The sequence below is a fragment of the Cydia fagiglandana genome, chromosome Z (genome assembly GCF_963556715.1).
Source record: "Cydia fagiglandana chromosome Z, ilCydFagi1.1, whole genome shotgun sequence".
In the NCBI taxonomy this organism is placed as follows: Eukaryota; Metazoa; Arthropoda; class Insecta; order Lepidoptera; family Tortricidae; genus Cydia; species Cydia fagiglandana.
The window spans coordinates 16,845,589-16,852,517 of record NC_085959.1 but is presented as its reverse complement, the minus strand read 5'-3'; positions in this window follow the sequence as shown (position 1 = coordinate 16,852,517).

The window sequence follows — 6,929 nt, the reverse complement described above, 5'->3', positions numbered from 1 at the left end:
CGGAGAGCGAAGGCCAACGCAGGCGAATTCATACGTAGTTTTCCCCTCCGCTTTTTCCGCCACAACATTGCCAGCCAGTGGCGAAGTGGCGGAGCACGCGATGCTATTGGCCCGCAGTGCAACCAATGTCGACGGCGCGCGAGCGTGTGCCCTAAGCACGAAAGGGACCGCAGGAGCGTCGCGCTCGTACGGAACGGACAGTCGGTCCCGGGCCCTTGCGTAGGACCGCGTGCCTACGCTGTCGCATGCTCACCATCTGTTTATCAACAAAACCTTTCATTCCCCTGTGCATGTGCAATCTAAAAGGATAATAAGGAGGTGTCACGTAATCTTTGAGTTTCACGTGAGTAGTGGCTAATATTAATTATTATTTTGCTGGCGCGCAGCTAGATGGCGCTAGGTGTTGCGTTGAATAACCGAGACCGTGTGTCATTGAACCGGGCCGGGGTGTTACGCGGTTATTGTGCATTGTGCACCTTTATCAGCGTGCATTTGTTTTCGTTCACTCATTCACGAGGGGTGCTTTAATGACTGTTGACGGCAAACTTGGCAGTCAAGTGCCTCTCAATATTTAATTAAGTATTTATTATTATCTTGACAAGCTGACAACAGTTACTGATAGAATAGGTGCGACTTTGTCATGATCATGATTGACACGCTCAAACCAAGCTCAAAAATTAACTAGGTATAAGGTAAAAAAACGCTTAGAATTACCACTCAACCCGCAACATGTCTTTTAAGTTGCACCAAGAATAAATCTTCTAATATTTACGACTCTGCTGACTGCAACATACACCTACTATCTCCTCTTCTTGGTATCTAATTCGTCGAACCGCCGATGTGCTAATTGGACGCAGCTCTTATTTGATTTAACATCTTCTGAACATTATGCAAACTGGTGCAGTAGGTGAACTTCAATATTATCTCGCCTATCACAATATGCCCAAAAATATCTGACGCGCTCTTATTAAGGGATCTACAAATAAGTACATATGTAGAGTTGTGTCATGTAAGATTCGAACAATCGACGGGTTACGTTTCATTCTTTGTCTTTCGTTAGTTTAGATTCTGTAATGTGCATAGGTGTACAGTCATGTATAAAAATATGGGTGCACGAATCATACTCAAAAATATGTCCCCTATAGATGAGACATATTTCTGAGTAAATTGTCTACACCCATATTTTTACACTGACTGTACCTATCTATGTTCTTATTGAATTGTATTCCCACAAGTACTAAATCCATAACTCTAGTAAGTACCTACTTAATTAAAATGTAACATCTAACATCAAGTAACAAATTACCTAACAATTACCTAACAAGTTTGGCAAATAAAAAAACCGGCCAAGTGCGAGTCGGACTCGCGTTCCAAGGGTTCCGTATTCCGTAAATTAAGTCCGACTCACGCTTAACTGCACATTTCTAATAGGTTTTCCTGATGTCATCTATAGGTAAAGAGCTATTTCTTTTCAAAATTTTAGACCCAGTAGTTTCGGAGATAAAGTAAAGCTTTTTTATTTGATAATTTAACACGATAAGTATAGTAAAAAATGTTTTTTAACTTTCTTATTTACCCCCAAAAAGTGGCCCCCATGTTTAGGTAACATTCATTTGTTTACGTTAGGTACAGTCAGCCAAGAAAGTGGTCTGCCACTTTTCGACTCTATCATCTGATTGATGTCTGTCATCTCATCTGTTATTAAAAAAGAATCATGTTTCTTAAAATGACCATTTATTACTACCCCTTTTAATTAGCTAGGCACTGTAGCTTTTACTTATCCCTAAAAGCGCTGGTGGCCTAGAGGTAAGAGCGGTGCGGTGCGACGTGCGACTTTCAATCCGGTGGTCGCGGGTTCAAGCCCCGGTTTGTACCAATGAGTTTTTCAGAACTTATGTACGAAATATCATTCGATATTTATCAGTTGCTTTTTGGTGAAGGAAAACATTGTGAGAAAACCGGACTTATCCCAATAAGGCCAAGTTTCTCCTCTGGGTTGACAGTTCAGATGGCAGTCGCTTTCGTAAAAACTAGTGCCTACGTTGAATCATGGCATTAGCTGCCAAGCAGAGCACCAGGCCACAGAATAAATAATAGTATACTAGGTACAGAAGACTCACTCTCTAACAAAACGCGTCTGTTACGATCAGCACAGATATGGCCGCTAGGTGGCGACAGCGCCACTCGCGGCTTATGGCTTTCCCCAAAATTGGGGTGGAAGGGATGTACTTTTAATGGATGTACGGATGCAAAGCGACGAAATCGCGGAGTGAGCCACGCCTGACCAGGCTTCCATGAGCCCTGGCAAAATGCCGGGAATGAACGAAGAAGACCTGAGTTATGAAAGTACATACTTTAACCGGGTATGTCCTTAAAAACCACGTCCAAGACCACCGGTGGACGGGCAGCAGCGTCCCTCAAATTCGGTGTACTCGACTGCGATCGCCAACCCGCCTGCCAAGCGTGGTGATTATGGCATTCATCGTCTTCTGCCGATCTCTATCGTATTGACACCATTTAGTAATTAAAATCTGTGCACAATATAGGTATGTTTCTGTCCAATTACTTGTAAATTGTAAAGAATATCCCAACTAGGACGTCTAGGAGTAACAATGAAACCTCTCGAAATCTAAACAGCCGGCCTAGCCAAGGTTACAATCGCTATCGCTTCGACAACGAAAAGCATTATGTCTCTCTATCACTCTTCCATATTAGTGTGACAGTGACAGTTGCGTTTCGATCGCTACGGAGCGTAAGCGATTGGCATCTTGGCTACGCGGCCAGGCCGCGTAGCCAGGATGCCAATCGCTTACGCTCCGTAGCGATCGAAACGCAACTGTCACTGTCGCATTTATATGGAAGAGTGATAGAGAGGCATAATGCTTTTCGCTGTCGAAGCGAAGGCGATTGTAACCTTGGCTAAGCCGGCAGTACAAATGAAAGCTTGTAATATGACGGTGGCCACGCCACCGTGGAGTGTCGACTCAAAATCGTCACGCGTTAGGGCCGGGGACGCCTCTGGCCGGAACGGAATTTGGTCGATTAGCCACGGGACCTGTGCCTATTCAAATACCTGTATTTGACGATTGAACACTTCAGTTCGATCGCATCAGGGCGCCTACCGCGAACCACGTTCGACGTGTTGCCTCTCTGTCGCCCTTGTAAATTCGTACATGAGTGTGACAAGGAGGCAACAAGTCGAAAGTGGTTCGCGTAGGCCCTCAGGTCCCTCCGATGTTAAACACGTTCACAGTCCCCATATACAAAATGTATTAATTTCCTCGTAAGTCAAAGCAATGCGCCACATATGTGTGTCACCAGGTGCCTTTCTGAATGCTGCTGTCTGTTTGCAGACTACCCTACTAAAGGCCGATGGTCCATGCACTTTTCCCTCCACAGTATTCTAGTACACAGTCATTCAGTCCTAACGGCTTACGTTACTTTCATTAGAGATATTTATATATAGATGGTCAAGCAAATCTTGCCAGTAGAAAAAGGCGCGAAATTCAAATTTGCCGCCTTTTTCTACTGACAAGATCTGCTTGACCAAGTATAATTACTTTATTCTTTGATATAAAGCCACAGCAGATTGTACGGCGTTTTACCTACAGCGCCATCTCCATCAGCTCAAATTCAAAGCACGCGAATTATCAAATTCGAAGTAGGTACGAATTTGTCTTTCTCTTCAATATAATATTTTTATAACATATTTTCCCCTGGTTCTCCATAACTCCGGATTTTGTGCCTTTGCCCAGCAGTGAGGCTAAGCTAAGAAAAAAAAAGAAATATTTTCCAATAGGGGTTATTACTGCAATGTTCTGCCGCCAGAGTGCAGCACTAGCTCCTGTACTCTAGTAAACCATAGCATCGTAAGATCAGGCATATCGTGAAATTCCTAGGCATATCGTGAGACGTGAAAACCTTTGACTCGTTCCCTGGCTCGACTGAGGGCTCCCATTTCTGGACAGCTTGCCCTTCGGGCATCTGAAGCAACCTAACGAACCTATCCTACCTATATATTGGTTTATTGTGACTATCGTCAAATCATTACACAGGAACATTACGATCGGCCGCCGACATATACAAACTGTTAGAGTCGGTCCGAAAAAAGTCTGCAGCGGATTTGATAGCCCACGCAGTGCAAGTGTCATTTATACGTCATAATTTCTTAGAAGTTTGGCGTTTATAATAACACTTTCACTGCGTGGGCTATCGAATCCGCTGCAGACTATTCTTGGTCTAACTCTATAAAACTATTATAAAGTGTTGCGCCTACATTTTTTAGATTTGTCGCCTTTTTCTACTGACAAGATTTGCTTGACCAACTTTATTGTAAGTCTGTGACCCAAAGACTGACATGTAACGTCAACAAATACATTTTATTTTAAACACTCTTGGGAGCTAAAGGAAAAAAAAACAAAGTTTTTATGAGGGGAAGTATCTCCCCACTGACCAACAGTTGCAATGGTTGGTCAAACGTGTGTGATGAACTGATGGCTGTGATGTTCCTCAGGAACCCTAAAACACGAGTCTGACACGCACTTGACCGATTTTTATTTTAAATGTAACTTCTGTCTGAAACATTCCTCCCCTTGTGCTGTAGGTATAGACATAAATAATTTGACAATATCTGAAAACAAATTGTTAAAAGAACAGATACCTATTAGAGTCTTATCACTTTATCACTACAGGGCCCTATTTCTCGAACGATAAAATAAAAATAAAAAAGCCTTTTATTCCAACTCATTACTAACTAAAGTTTACAAACTAAGGTTACATGTAACTTTTTTTTTTTAATATTTACATAATACAATTTTTTTATTTGAATGAGCGGACCTCCTCGTGAGTAATAGCTCAATAGTGGGACCGGATTTTTGCACTATAAGTTTTGATAATTCTAAAGTTGAAAAAGTGATACTTATCTGATATGGGACATATTTTTAAGCATATTTGCAATATATGATGAAAAGTTAGAACGAGCGTTAGATATAAATTAGGTATTTATATATTTTTAGTAATGATTTTTTAATATTGAATTAAAGTGCAATGTTTAAGTTCCATTGTTTATAATATGTATGACGCTTTATAATGTAAAATTATTAGAAATTTTTTTAACGTGCTTCTTTGTCAAACTACAAATTAGCTTATTATTTTGTCGATATTGAATTAAAGTTTAAAAAATCCACAACAACATATCTCATTTTTTAAGTTAATAGGCAAGCTAAAAAGCTAGAAGAATAAGATATATGCTCTAGAATTAATATGCGTTTTTTGTCCTATAAGATCTAATATTGAATTAGAGTCTGTAAAAATAAGTCTATTACTATAAAATAATATACGCAGCCATATTATGGAAAGTAAGAAATTTCTGCGTGTAGCTTGCATTGTAATAGTAAAATCTAGTTAAAAAGGCGCGAAATTCATACATACGCCGCGCTGGTCCGTCAGTCGCCGGCGCGGCGCTCGAGAGCCTATCATAGCCTACCTATACTTCGCCCCTCGCCCCACCTCCCGCTCAGTAACACTGTCTGTCTTTTCTTATCATTCATTTGTTTGTTTACCGTGCACATATATAAATTAGATGCGGACATTACGTGAAATTAAAATATCTTATTACGTAAAAATACCTACAGCTGGTCAATCAGATCTTGGCAGTAGAAAGAGGCGGCAAATTTGAAAAATGTAGGCGCGAAGGGATATCGTCCCATAGAAAATTTGTGTTTCGCGCCTTTTTTTAATGACAAGATTTGCTTGACCAGCTATATTTCATTATCTTGACTAATATTGTAATAAAAATGTACAAGATATTCACAACTATTTTTTACTGTACATAGTTTGTCAAAGGAATGTCTCATTTCAAACATAGACAGAGAGAATCATCATACTATCTTTGACTTACACTAGTACTAGCACCCAAGGAAAAGGATGAATATAGTTTTTTGTTTTTATTTACTGACAAATGGTTTGACCAACTATACCTATTTCTGGTTCCTATTGTCATGTCCTGTCCTATTCAAGGTTAATATCATAATATGTATATTATAAACCAACTGCTCAATATTACACGGTATACATCCTGAATCTATCTTCTATACATATAATAAAGCTGAAGACGGTCGAAAGTCTGTACATGGAAGATATTTGAAAAAAAGTTGGCTGGGGATACTTAGAATCGATAACAGAACACGTTCCAAAAGTTTTTAGAATTTTTGTCTGTTTGTCTGTTTATCTGTTTATCTGTTTATCTGTTTATCTGTTTGTCTGTTTATTTGAACGCGCATCACGTGAAAACGGCTGAATGGATTTTGATGGAAACTTTACTAATCTGTCGAGAAAATCCCCGGCCAGGTTTTAGGCTATAAAAATTCAACCCCTAAAAGGGGGGGGTAGCCAAAACACTTGATTGACTTAAGTTTGCCCCTGAATCTTATGGCGCTACTTAGGAAGGAGGGGCAAACTTTTTTCAAATATGTGCTACCACTATAGAGTACCCTGGTAAACTAACAGATGGCGCTGAATTTAATACGTTTTGTCATGAATAAGCCACCGAGGAAGGATTTTGCCAAATTAACTCTAAGTTTAGAAGAGAGGGTACGCATAGTGTACGTATATCAACAAATTGAATAATTATGTTGAATAATACAACAAAATTAAACGAGTAGCGCTTTCGAGTGAAGCCAAAGAGCGAGCAGTAGAAGAGACGTGATTATAAGCCACTCTTTTGCAGTTCGGCGTTAGGTCTTATGCGAGGCCTTCTACTTTACGGCAAAGTTGATCTCCTGCTTTAATTACACTTGGGCGTGGATCCAAATCCAAGCTTTCCTCTTTCGCAGCTGGGCCTTCTGCCTTGCTCATACTTCGCCAATTCAATTCACTTGGTCAACTCCAAGCTCTGCTTTCTTGCATCTTTTCACCTCTCTTGCATCAAA